General features: G+C 35.0%; 1 long non-coding RNA gene across 1 annotated transcript; it reads right to left on the reverse strand.

Annotated features, from left to right (window-relative positions):
- Window positions 1-7,522: 7,522 nt before the first annotated feature.
- On the reverse strand, window positions 7,523-9,776 carry LOC132803241 (uncharacterized). The gene is made up of 3 exons (XR_009638301.1): window positions 9,261-9,776; window positions 9,088-9,148; window positions 7,523-7,734 (listed from the first exon to the last, which is right to left on the reverse strand). It is a non-coding gene; the product is annotated as an uncharacterized LOC132803241 (long non-coding RNA).
- Window positions 9,777-14,120: the final 4,344 nt, after the last annotated feature.

The following is a 14,120-nucleotide window of genomic DNA, read 5'->3' on the forward strand; positions in this document are numbered from 1 at the left end:
TATATATATATATATGTATATAACATGTATGTGTATATAAATGGTTGCATACGCATATATGTATTCACGTACACATATAGACATATACATATAAAGACAATCTTATTAACAAGTATGTGCATGCTTACATACATATTTATACAAAATTATATATATAATAAATATATATATATTCATATACTCACACACACACACAGACATATATATATATATACATATGATCGCATATGTTCACACATATGCATATTCATATATATTTATATATATTTTCACATATATTCACACACATCTATACATGTGTGTGTATATATATATATAATTCACACACATCTATACATGTATATATATTTATATATATATATATATATATACATATAAAACCTCTTAAATATATATATATACAGTCCGTCTATGGTGCGGACGGTCCTCATGCGGACCGTCCTCACCATAGAATTTTCATATATATATATATATATATATATTCATATGTTCACAATATATATATATATATATATATATCAATCTACGCACATGCTAACTCAAGTTTTTATACAATAATCCCAATCAACACAATAAATAAACTTACATAATAAATAAATACAACACATGTATATATGTATTCACGCACATACATAGGTACTCACGTGTGTGTATACATACATATATATATATATATAAATACAATTCTTTTGACATATATGTATATATATATACATTCATATATTCAATATATATAGGCTCATATAAACATCTACACACATGCCAAGGGAGTACCCACACATACTTACACACACACATATATATATAGAGGAATATGCATTTCAAATATACATGTGTATATTTGTACAAAATTATGTACATACATATACAATTTAACACAATTACCATATTAAATACTACAAATACTCAAAAAATGGCAACTTTTCATATAAGCATCCATAATTCACAAACAAAGTATCAGTGGAAAGCTAAAGTGATGAGGAACACGTTACCAATCTCCATTGGGCTCAAATCGACTGGCGGTGATAAGAAAATGGCTGAAAAGTTTTGGCCAAATTACCCTCCAATGTATCTCACAAACCGTTTGGAATTTGGATGATTGGAGGCCATTTTTGAGATTAGGGGACCCAAGAAAGGGGGAATAGGATGTGAAATTGGATTGGGTCAGCCGAAAAATGACAAAATTGTTGGAAAAAGGAAACGGCCACCGTCTACTTCCAATGCTTGATCTGGGCATGTCGTTGGTTGGCCAACTGCCAAATTCGCTGATCGAGCTTGCCGATGACGGGGTTACGATGGACAGAGGAAGGGAGGAGAGAGAGAGAGAGAGGGTGTTTTCGAGTGAGGTGAGAGAAAGGGCAAAGGAAAGAAGAAGAAAAAAGGGGAGGGAGTCCATGTGGCACTTAGGGGTTGATGACACATGGCATCTTTTGAACATTTTTCAAAATTCCTCCTCATGTTCATAATATTGCCCAAACATTTTGATCCCGATTTTAAAGACCCATATCTTTTCAAATATAAGTCCAAATTAAGAGTGCCACTAGCCTACGGACTCGTAGTGACGAGCACTATCACATGACACATGGGTCAACATCAAATCTATGTAAATAAAAAGTCAACTTTGTACTCATTGATCAGTCCGCTTCCCATCTTGTTTTGACCATAACTTTCTATTCTTAGTTTTGATTTTGACATACTACTACTCTATGAACTTGTATCGATGGGTACTTCACCATGATGCCTTGGTTAAAATGAAATTCCTCCCTAGTAAAAAGTCAACCGTAGAATCCATTGGGTCAACATCAGTCAAACTTGGTCAAAAAATCAACTTCGGGCAATTTCTCGGGTCGGGGTGTTACAAATCATGTGGCAGTGGTTTTGGATATGGAATCAATTATCAAAGGAAGGGAAGGTTGTCCATAGCTACATTTCTATGGTGACATTAAACTTCTACAAGAGTTTAGCTATAGGGGAATGGATTTTTATCCAAGTCAAAATTTGAACTCTTAACATGAAGGTGTACATTGAGTGGTTTTACCACTAGGCTAAGTATACAAGTAGTCACAAGGCTACTTCAACCAAAAGAAAACCTCCTTATGCTCTCACTGCTACTATGCCTCCCACGCTAGACCTTTACCTTTATGCATACACTGGTTACACTTATATCCATAACCAAAGTAAATTTTCATTAATCTAATGTAGCTTTTAAGCTCTTAGATAACATCAAAGTTGAAGTAATCATTGGGGCACATACTAAAACAAAAGCAAAGTTTTTGGCAATGTTAGGAGACGAAGCAAAAGTTCCTATAATCTCTCTTTCTGAGCCCACTTCTTCTCTGCCCTCTAATAGATATCCCTTCTTTGTTCAAATCACATAGGATGCTGAAACTTGTCAATTTAAGGGTGTTTCTACCATAGCCAATGCTTTCAAATGGAAGGATTTCATAGTTATTTATGAAGACTCGAATTAGGGGAGAGATATTCTACCATATATGATTGATTTCTTTTTCCATGTTGACTATTATTTTCGTTTTTACACTCAAGAAATCATATTTAATTTTCCTGTGAAATATCATTGAAAACTCATGCTTGAATCACTAGTACCATTGCCTTTGAATATTAATAATTGTTAGGCCTAAAATACACTATTCTTCAATTTCTTCTACCTAAATTCGTTGGAAAAACATATTCTTTGATTGATCATTCTGGTCAAGTTTGCCTTGTTGAGCTGCCTAATGCCTATGCTTTTGAGATCAGCTTTGGCTAAATATTTATCCTTGGGTGGAGGATAACATTTTTTTTTCTTTTTGCTTTCACTATGTTTCTTGTTTTTGCTTATCAACCAAAACACACATACATACACACACACAAGTGCTTTAATACCAAAACATGTTGGCTGTAGTTTGAGTTAAATGAAGAACTTACAAAATGGTTCAAGCAACCATACAGTATATATATAGCTATGATTTCAACAGAATTAGGAACATAGAAGTTATCCAGCAAAACTCTTCTTTATATTGAATCTCAACCATAAAGTTCTTTATAGTCATACAAATAAAATCAACTAACCAAAATTTAGATTTTTCAAAACCTTATTAACAAAAATTAGGAAATGTTTTACCAACTCATTAACTCAATTGAAATCAACACTATGTTTGGTATCATACACTGATATTGCTGTTGACATCAGAAATGTTATTTGAGAGGTACCTTCTCACATGCTGCAATTGTAATATAAGCTGTACAATTTTCTAATTATTGAGATCATCCATCGTTTCTTTAATGAAAAAAGCAAAGAATAAGAAAATTGCCAAAGTTGAAAACACTCCACTAATAAGGAATAAACTTTGTTAACCATTAATGTCAGGACCCGTCTAAGATCCCTCACCGGAACCCCAGACAAATCCTGATCCCAGTGAAATCCTATCAGACCTTTCAATGGAAAATCCGGCAGAACCTCCCCTAAGGATTGGACTTACCACAATTTCCCTGCACTGAAAACACACTTCTAAACACACCACCTTATTCCTCCAACCTTAATACAATTTACTTCCATAAATTTGCAGCATTTCAAATGAATAACAGGAAACCAGTGCAGAATTAAATAAATAAACATCCAAATAGTATACAAAGCGTTATCCATTATAATTGAATATGAAATTTAATACAATATAAAATAAAAAGAAATAATACAACATAGAAATGAAAGGAAAAGCCTTTTGGTCTTCGACAACGAACCAAGACGTCGAGCTCGCCCTCGGACGATTAACATCGACTAACCTGGGTCTAAGGGAACGAAATTTAAAAATATGAGATACTAATCATCTTAGTGAGTAACCCAATCTACTATACAATAATAATAATAATAATAATAAAAGGATAAATAACTTAGTTAATTGACTAATAAGAAATAAGTAAATAAATAATAGGTAGTTAAAAATAATATTTTCCCTCAAAACCCTCACGATTCACTCAGTTGGAAAAGTTCCATTTTTAAAACATTTCGCAAAACCCAACATTTTATGCCCTAAAAATCTAGAAAATATTTAATTAATAATTTACAAATAAAAGACAACAAATTAATAATCCAAAAATTTTAGTGAGAAATAATTATAAAAAATAAGACTAATGACGAATATTAAATTGGGAATAAAGTATTGTAAACAATTAATACGAAAACACAATAAAATTTACATTAACAAAAATGATCCAAGAAATATTTAAATAAATAAAATAAAATAAAACCAAATAATTAACAATAGAACTCAATTTAGAATACCAAAACAATTTAATTTATAAAACACTATTAAAAATATTTTAATTTAAATAAAATTCTAAAATATTGTATGATTAAAATCACATTGTGAAAACCATTTGATGCACCCACTATATACGAATGGCGCCAATGGTACCTAACGTCCCAAGCACCGCCAGACAGGAGGTTAAAGAGAGAAACCGGCATATGGTCGCGTGGCGTCCCACTGCGCCGCTGTAAACAGGTGTCCTGGACATGGAGGGGCGGCCTACCCTCATCCTATGGCAACCGTAAGACAACCCCATAATTACCTGTGCGCTACTCACACCCACCTGCGCACTCACCACTTCCACCTGCGCGCTAATCATATCCATGCATAAAGAACATCAGTACGTGTATGGTGCATCTAAAAATCATAAAATCAGTATATTTATTTTCAAATCTCAAAATCTCATAAATACTACCGGGTTTATTCCATCCAATTAAACCCATAAATTTTCCACAATTCCTTTATAAATCATCGTCATAATAAATTCCATCAATTTTAAATCCATCAACTCTCAATTCCATCAATTTAAATATACAAATTTTCCAATGGCATAAATATTTTGAACATAATAATTTAAATCAATATTTCTTTCTCAAATCTTAAAAAAAAAAAAAATTTTGAATCAAATATGTCATTTAAACCTCATAAAATCCACAATAATCAAAATTCTCATAAATATACATTTTCAAACACATAATAAATCCATCAATGAAATTAACAACAATTTAAAATAAATATTCCTTCAGTTCCTCAAAATTCAAAATATAATTAAATCGCATAAAAATTCCAAAATTCGTAAATCCATATAAATGCATTTTTATTGCTTGAAATAAACTCACAATAATTTCAACAATAAATCAAAAATTTTAAAATCGTAATTTCCTTAAATATCAAATTTCCCTAAAATCTAAGTTTTCATAATTTGTCAAAAAACAAAATCATATACTTCAAATTATTCAAATATTAGAATATTCCAAAATAAATTAATTTAACACCTGAAAATAATTTTGAAGATGGGTCACTCACCTCGAGCACGCAATCCAACCAAAATCCTCCATAGGATCAATTTTACGGCTCACACATGCTCCTAAAACAACAATATTACACAGGGTCAAATAAATTAATATTTTATTCAAATAAATAATATCCGGTATTTGAGGGATTTAACACAAACAGTGTCCAAAATTCGTAAATAAGATATCAACGGAAAGCTAAGGGGACGAGGGATACGTTACCGATCTCCGTTGGACTTAACTCGACCGGAGGTGGCTGGAAAGTGGACGGAAGCTTTTGGCCAAACTTCAACTTGTCGTATCTCCTAAATGGAAAGGAATTGAGCTGAATGGACCTCAAAATCGAGCTTAGGAGGTCCAAAATAGGGGGAATAGGGTATGAAATCGGACTGGGTTGGTTGGAAAACAACGAAATCGTCGGAAAAACAAAATGGGCCGCTGCCGGCTTCAGCCGTCGATCTGGGCTCGTCGTCTGTCGACCGGCCGCCAAACTTGGCAGCTAAGCTCGCCAACAGTTGGGCTTCACCGGTGGCCCGCGCATGTGGCCGTCCGGTGGCCGGAAAAGATGCAGCAGGGAGAGAGAAAGGTTGACGGGAAGGAGTATGAAGAGAGAAGGAGAAGAAGGAAGAAGAAGCCCATGGGGGCATTTTTCCCATGTGGAGGAAAAGGAGAAAGGAAAAGAAAAAGAAAATGAAAAATAAATATATATATAAAATAATATTAAAATGATATAGTATTAAAAAAAAAATTGACAAATCCATAACTTGTAAACCATAAATCCGTTTCGGGTGTGACACTAGTCTATGAACTCATATCAACGAGTACTTCGCAACCATGCATGAGTCAAAGTTCAATTTTGCACGAACAAAAAATCAACTCGGGTACCCCTTGGACAATTTGGATCTCCACTTGTTTTGCTCATAACTTTCAAACGGTAGCTCCGTTTTCAACGTGCTACTAGTCTATGGACTCGGGTCGATGTATACTTTGCAACGATACCCCAATCAAAGAGAAATTCCATCCGGATCAAAAAGTCAAATTTTGATCCCTCTCGGACAACGGTGGTTAAACTCAATCAACCTCGGTCAACATGAAGAAAATTCTGATGTTGTTCGGGATGGGGTGTTACAATTAAGATTAAAGCAAGGCATTCATTCATAGAATCATCAGATGCAGTTAGAGATGACTTACTGTCACCAAACCAACTCCTTTCCAACTTTGCTAACTTTCCTGTTTCCCTTAGTTTATAGATTGCCTTTGACATGTCTTGGACCAAAGTTGACCCTTTATGAAAAACCTAAAGATTTAAGAGATAAACGAAGTTAATTATCCAAGATATATAAAGTTAATTGCATTTGGTCTATAGGCAAGCCACTTATAGAGCCAGAACCATTGGTATCAGACATGGGCATCATCTTTATTGTGTAGTCTCCAGGACAGTTTGCAATGAAGATCTTCATGTATGGAACCTCACCAACTATAGCAGAAACACCACCATACTTACTACCTTTGGATAAAGTTTCTGCATATTCTTCAAGTGAATCCTATGGCTTAAATACTTCAAAAGTTATGCTAAAAATAGGACCTTGAATAGGTGAATTGACTCTATATCCTAAATAATTGCCTTTTGGGTTTAACTAAATTTGTTGAACTGTCATCGTTGAAGTTAAAGTTGCGGTGTAGCTGTTAGTTAATACAAGCACTAGGTAAATCAATTTCGAGGGTGAAATTATTTTAAGAAGGGGAGGGGGGGGGGGATTTATAATATACAGAATATATATATATATATATATAATATTATTGTCTTTAAAACTTTTATAATTACACTTTTTTTTTAAAAGAGAGTTTTTATCCTAATAGGTTTGGTTTATAAGAATATTTCAATTTTATTAGGAAATTAAAAAAATATATATTATCTTTGGAGATTTTTGGAATTCTAAACAAGTTTTGGAGCATACAAAGAAAGATCCTAAATCTTTGAAGTTGATCAGTGTCAGGACCCGTCCAGAATTCCTTACCCGGAACCCTAGACAAGCCCTGATCCCAGGGAAACCCTACCGGACCCTCCAACGGAAAATCCGACAGAGCCTCCCCTAAGGGATTTACTTACCACAAACTACCTGCACTGAAAACACACTTCAAAAATATCCCCTTATTCCTCCCACAAACTACAAACTGGTTCCACAAATTGCAGCACTTCAAAAATAAAACAACAGCAGCAACCCAGTGCATAAAGAACAACCACACGTCCAATACAGTATACAGAGCATTTTACAGTTACATGCGGAATTTATAAAATGACAGATACGGAAATAATACATGACAGAGAGGAGAAAAGGGAAGAAAAACTTCTTGAACCTTCGGCAACGAACTGAGACGTTGGGCTCGCCCGGACAATCAACGTCTCCAACCTGGACCTAGGGGAACGGAATTTAAGAGTGTGAGATGCTAATCATCTCAGTGAGTGACCCTAACTACTATACACCTTTAATATTAATAATATAAAAATAAAGGAATTAAATAAATCAATACCGAACAATTAATAAATAAATAAATAAATATTTGAAGTAATAATTTCTCTCAAAACCCTCACTATTCACTCTGTTTGAAATGTTCCCCTTTTAAAACATTTTCACAAAACCCTTGTACGTACTTCCCAAAAACCAAGGAACCAAACAAATTAATAAACAACAAATAAACAAATAAATACATAAATACCCCAAATATAAATAACTGCAATAAATTATAATAAATAATTTTTTGAACACCTTTGGGGTTTTAAACTTTAATTGCAATTTACACCGACAATTACACCTGACGCACCACACCATATACCGGTGATGCCCTCCGATACCCAGCGTCCCGAGCACCGACTGGCGGGAGGTTAAAGAGAGAAACCTGCAGTGGTCACTTCGGCGTCCCGACAGTACCGACTGCTAAAAACCATCAACCCGGCCAAGGAGGGGGGCGGCTGTGCACAACAATAACCTTGCCTGCCCACGGTCCAATGGCAACTCACGGGTGAAGTAATAACCGTGCGCTAAACCAGATAATAACCGCGCACTACCACGTGTCCATACACCATACACCAGAACACCAATACTGTATGAGTGCGTCTAAAAATAAATAATAATAACCAACCGTACCGTTTTTCCAAAAACCACCGTGGGAAGTATACCAAAATTTCACAAAACACCATCCCACATATTTTATCCAATAACCCGGTACGAAACAGCGATAATCAACAAACCACAATTTTCCTCGAAATACGAGATGCAACCATAAAAATACCGCGGGCATAATTTATAAAATATAACCAAATATTTTCGTAAAATATTTAACCCAATTATGCCCGGAAAATCAAATTTAAAACCACGTACAGATACCACCAAAATTCACTTTGCTCATGCATAATAAATTAAACCACAATATGATTCATAATTAAATCACACCACATGAGCATAATTGAAATACCAATTTAAACATAATTAATTGACCAAAAATGATATAAAACCCAGACACAAACAATTACTGAAAATACTTACTCATGTGTAATAAATACCGTTTAATTACAATAAAATAATAATCGAGAATTTTCTAATGACCCCAAAAATTTATTTAGCACCAATGGGTATACATATATATAAAATAATATTTTTCCCGATTATATTTAAAATACACCACATGAGCACAATTTTACAGATACCAAATTAATACCACATAAATACAATTAATTACCCCGAAAATATTTTTAAAGGTGGGTCACTCACCTGGAGCACGCAATTAACCCATGATCCACCACGGGATCAATTCTACGACTCACCGGTGCTCCTAGAACAAAATTCACAGACAGTCAAATAAATTAATATTTTATTCGGGTAAATAATACCCGGTACCCGGGGGCTTAAACGCAAACGTTAACCAAAATGGTCGAATGATATACCGAATCGAAGCTCGTGGAACGAGGATCACCAATCCGGTCTCCGTCGACCCCAATTCCGCCGGAGGTGGCCGGAATTTGGTCGGAAAGGTTCGGCCGGTGTTCACTTCCCCATATCTCGCAAACCGCTTCGAATTTCTGGGATTGGAGGCCATTTTTGGATTCAGAGGACCCAAAATAGGGGGATAGGAGGCTCAATTGGGAGTGGGCTGGCCGGAAAACACAAGAAAAGAGGAGAGAGAAAATCCGGCGGCCGGCGGCTTCTCCGGCCCGATCGGCGCGCGTCCGGCGGCGGCTGGCCGTGAAACTTGGCGGCCAAGCTCGCGAGGTGGCAGGCTTCCTTGGTGGCTGGCGCGTGAGGGCTATGGGTGGCCAGAATTCAAAAACACGGGAGAGAGAGAGGGACGGCCGGTGGGGAGAAAAAAAATAACTGTTGCGTGCTTGGTGTTTCGGGGAAGAAGAAAGGAAAAAAGAAAAAAAAAGAAAAAGAAAAAGAAAAAGAAAAAGAAAGAAGTGGTGGTGTTTTCCCACGTGGGGAAAAGAAAAGAAAAAGAAAAAGAAAAAGAAAAAGAAAAAGAGAAAGAAAAAGGAAAAGAAAAAGAAATAATTAAATAATATTAATAATAATATTATTATTCAAAAATAATAAAATAATTTGATTTTTTTTTTTTTTTTTTTTCACATGGTTGACATGTGGCATTTCACCATGGTGACACATGGCCACCTTCATTGAGTCACACGTGGCACCTCGTTATGCGTGTAAAAAAAATAATATTAAAATAATACAGTATTTGAAAAACTTTACAGGCCCATAACTTTCAAACCACATGTCCAAATCGGACGTGCCGCTAGTCTACGGACTCGTATCGAAGAGCACTTCGCAACCATGCATGAGTCAACACTCAACCTTGCATGAATAAAAAGTCAACTCCGACACCCCTTGGACAGTTTGGACCTCAACTTGTTTTGCTCAAAACTTTCAAACCGTAGCTCCGTTTTCAACGTGCTACCAGTCTACGAACTCGTGCCAACGTGTACTTCGTAACAGTACCTCAGTCAACCTAGAATTCCAACCGGATCAAAAAGTCAACTTTTGACCCCTTCGGTCAACGGTCAAAGTCAACCTCGGTCAACGTGCAAAAATTTCCGACATGGTTCGGGACGGGGTGTTACAATCAGGGTTGGTTTTTCTGATATTTTTATGTTCTATGAGTTAATTTGAGATGTTTTGGGGTTATAGAAGTAATGATTAAGGCTAATTTGAAGAATTTTTGTTAAAACCCTAATATGGAATTTACATGGGAATCTGTACAAAATGAATATTTGAATTTATTTAAAATATTTAGAAGTTTTTTTTGGCACTAAACTTTTTGTGAATGAAAATAGACACGTTTATGAATCAGTAGAAGTTTATTTGGGTTGATATGGATCTTTTTTCATTTAACACAAAATTTTGAATTTATAATTTCTGTCTGGTTTTTCTGTGCAATTGCAGTATGGTTCATTTGTAAAATTTTCAAAATAGATCCCAAAAAAATTATTGTGATCTGAAAATTTTTTATGCATTATCATCTATATGTCTAGTATTAGTATAAAATAAATTTAGCTTCAAATTCCTTATATTTTGGCCGTGGTGATTTTCTTAGTTACCTATACTCAGCTGTTTGAATTTATTTTCTGGTTAGTTTAGCAAAGAATAAAATTCAATTAAAAATATTTTTTAGCCTTTATTTGACCTAATTATTTTTTATACAGCATTCTTACTGCATATAGTGAAACACGGTAAAATGTTACATCTTTTGGACTCGTATTTTACTTTTAATGAATTTTTATTTAGACTAGACTCCCTGTAAAATACTGATTTTCAGTTTCTATCAATTCGTTACTAAATTTAATTTGACCAAGTTTTTTACCTTTGTTTGGATTTTAGAATTTTATAGGAGTATATATAAGCTAGTTTTAATCTGTAAAATTTTAAATGAACAAAAACTTTTACCAAAGAGAAACAAATTTAACATTAAATGAAGGTTTCTAAAAATCTAATAGTTTTAGTATTTCTTCGTTAATTTTTCAATGAGTTTTGGATGATTTTTCATTATTTTTTTTATGAAATTATTTTAATCATAATTACTTATGCATGTGTACAGTAGCCTTATAATTTTTCAGACTTAGATGATGTTGTTTGAACAAAGAAATGATTCCTGTTTAGAGATTGTTTATGGATTAATAGGTTTCTATTCGGCTTTTGGTGATTTGATCTTATTCTAGGCTTATGATTTTAAGATTTGGGGATTAGGCTATGATGATCTTTGTATCAACTCTTATTCATTTAGCTTAAATTTAAGAGCTTGATTATAGGATTTATACATAAGATAATTGTGGTATATGATAGTTTTGCTTTATACTTATGAGAAACTCTTGGTGTTATCCATAGGTTTTTGTTTTTTTTTTTTTTAATTTTTTTTATGTCTTTTATGGGCTTTGCTAATCAAGGTAAGTTATTGGACTTTTTAAGACACCATAGCAAATATGTAATTATGTTTTATGAAATATATATGTATTGTATAAATAAATTATTGGATTATTGATGTAACATCCCACATCGGTTGGAGAGGGGCACGAAGCGATCTTTATAAGGCTGTGGATACCTCTTCCTTCAAGGCGCATTTTGACAAAACCTTGAGGCCAGGGGGGGGGGGGGGGGGGGAGAGGAAGTGAACCCTGGGCCAAAGAGGACAATATCTTGATGCAGGTGGACTGGGCCGTTACAGTGGTATCAGAGCCAGTACCCGGATCGGTGTGCCAGCGAGGACGCTGGGCCCCAAGGGGGGAGGATTGTAACATCCCACATCGATTGGAGAGGGGCACGAAGCGGTCTTTATAAGGCTGTGGATACCTCTCCCTTCAAGACGCGTTTTGACAAAACCTTGAGGCCAGGGGGGAGAGAGGGAGTGAACCCTGGCCAAAGAGGACAATATCTTGATGCGGGTGGACTGGGCCATTACAGTGGTATCAGAGCCAGTACCCGGATCGGTGTGCCAGCGAGGATGCTGGCTCCAAGGGGGGAGGATTGTAACATCCCACATCAGTTGGAGAGGGGCACAAAGCGGTCTTTATAAGGCTGTGGATACCTCTCCCTTCAAGACGCGTTTTGACAAAACCTTGAGGCCAGGGGGGAGAGAGGAAGTGAACCCTGGGCCAAAGAGGACAAGCCCTGATCCCAGGGAAATACCACCGAACCTTCCAACAGAAAATCCGGCAGTACCTCCCCTAAGGGTAGGACTAACCAAAATTTTCTTGCACTGAAAACGCACTTCTATATTCATCCCCTTATTCCTCCCACATTACTCCAATATGATTCCACAAATTTGCAGCACTCCAAATGAATATCAATAATTCAGTGCATAATTAATAACTAAATGTCCAATACAGTATACAGAGCATTATACAAATAAATATAAAATTAATACGATGACAGATAAGGAAGTAATACAAGATGGAGAGGAAAAAGGGAAGAAATGCTTCTTGGACTTTCGGCAATGAGCTGAGACGTCGGGCTCGCCCCGGACGATCAACGTCTCCCAACTTGAACCTAGGGGAATGGAATTTAAAAATATGAGATACTGATCATCTCAGTGAGTGACCCTATCTACTGAACACTTTTAATATTAATAATATAACAATTAAAGGAATTTAATTAATACCAACAATTAAATAAATAAATAATAATAACAATTGTAGTAATATTTTCTCTCAAAACCCTCACTATTCACTTTGTTGGAAATGTTCCCCTTTTAAAACATTTTCACAAAACCCGATATTCGTAGTTCCCGAAAACCAAGGAATCAATTAATTTAATAAACAATAGATAAATACCCCAAATATAAATAAAATGTAATAAAATATAATAAATAATTTTTGAACACTTTGGGGTTTCAAATTTCTATTTGAAAAAATTTATACTTGACGCACCACACCATATACCAGTGATGCCCTCCGATACCCAGCGTCCCGAGCACCGACTGGCGGGGAGGTTAAAGAGAGAAACTTGCATACGACACTTCGGCGTCCCGACAGCGCCGCTGCTGAAACCGTCATCCTGGCCACGGAGGGGGGCAGCTATGGCCAATATCAAACTTGCCTGCCCTCGGTCCAATGCCAACTCACGAGAGACATAATAACTTGCGCTCTAACCACATAGACAACCAGAACACCAATACTGTATGAGTGCGTCTAAAATAATTATTAAATTAATCATTACCGTACCGATTTTTCAAAAATCACCGTGGGAATTATACCAGTTTTCAAATTCACAATCCCACATTTTCCTTTAACATTTCAGGTACGAAACCATCGATAACGATATACAAATAATTTTTCTCGAATCACAAAATCTATCAAATAATATTCCACGGGCATAATTATCAAATTTAAAACCACCAATTTAAACAAATATTTTCCTTAAAATATTTAAACCAATTATGCCAAAAAAATAATATAAAAATCACACACAATTAATTAATGAAAATACTTTGCTCATGTGTAATAAATATAATTAACCCACAATAAAATAATAATCAGGAATTTCTTAATAACCCAAAATTCCGTTTAGCATCAATGGTATATATTTATAAAATAATATTTTTTTTTCTGCAATTATATTTAAATTCCACCACATGAGCAAATTCTAGATATCAAACTAACACAACATAAATATAATTAATCATCCCAAAATAGTTTTTAAAGGTGGGTCACTCACCTGGAATACGCAATTAATCCAAAATCCTCCATGGGATCAATTCCACAACTCACCCGTGCTCCTAGAACAACAACATTACACATCTCAAATAAAATAATATTTTA

The sequence above is a fragment of the Ziziphus jujuba genome, chromosome 3 (assembly GCF_031755915.1).
Source record: "Ziziphus jujuba cultivar Dongzao chromosome 3, ASM3175591v1".
Classification (NCBI taxonomy): Eukaryota; Viridiplantae; Streptophyta; class Magnoliopsida; order Rosales; family Rhamnaceae; genus Ziziphus; species Ziziphus jujuba.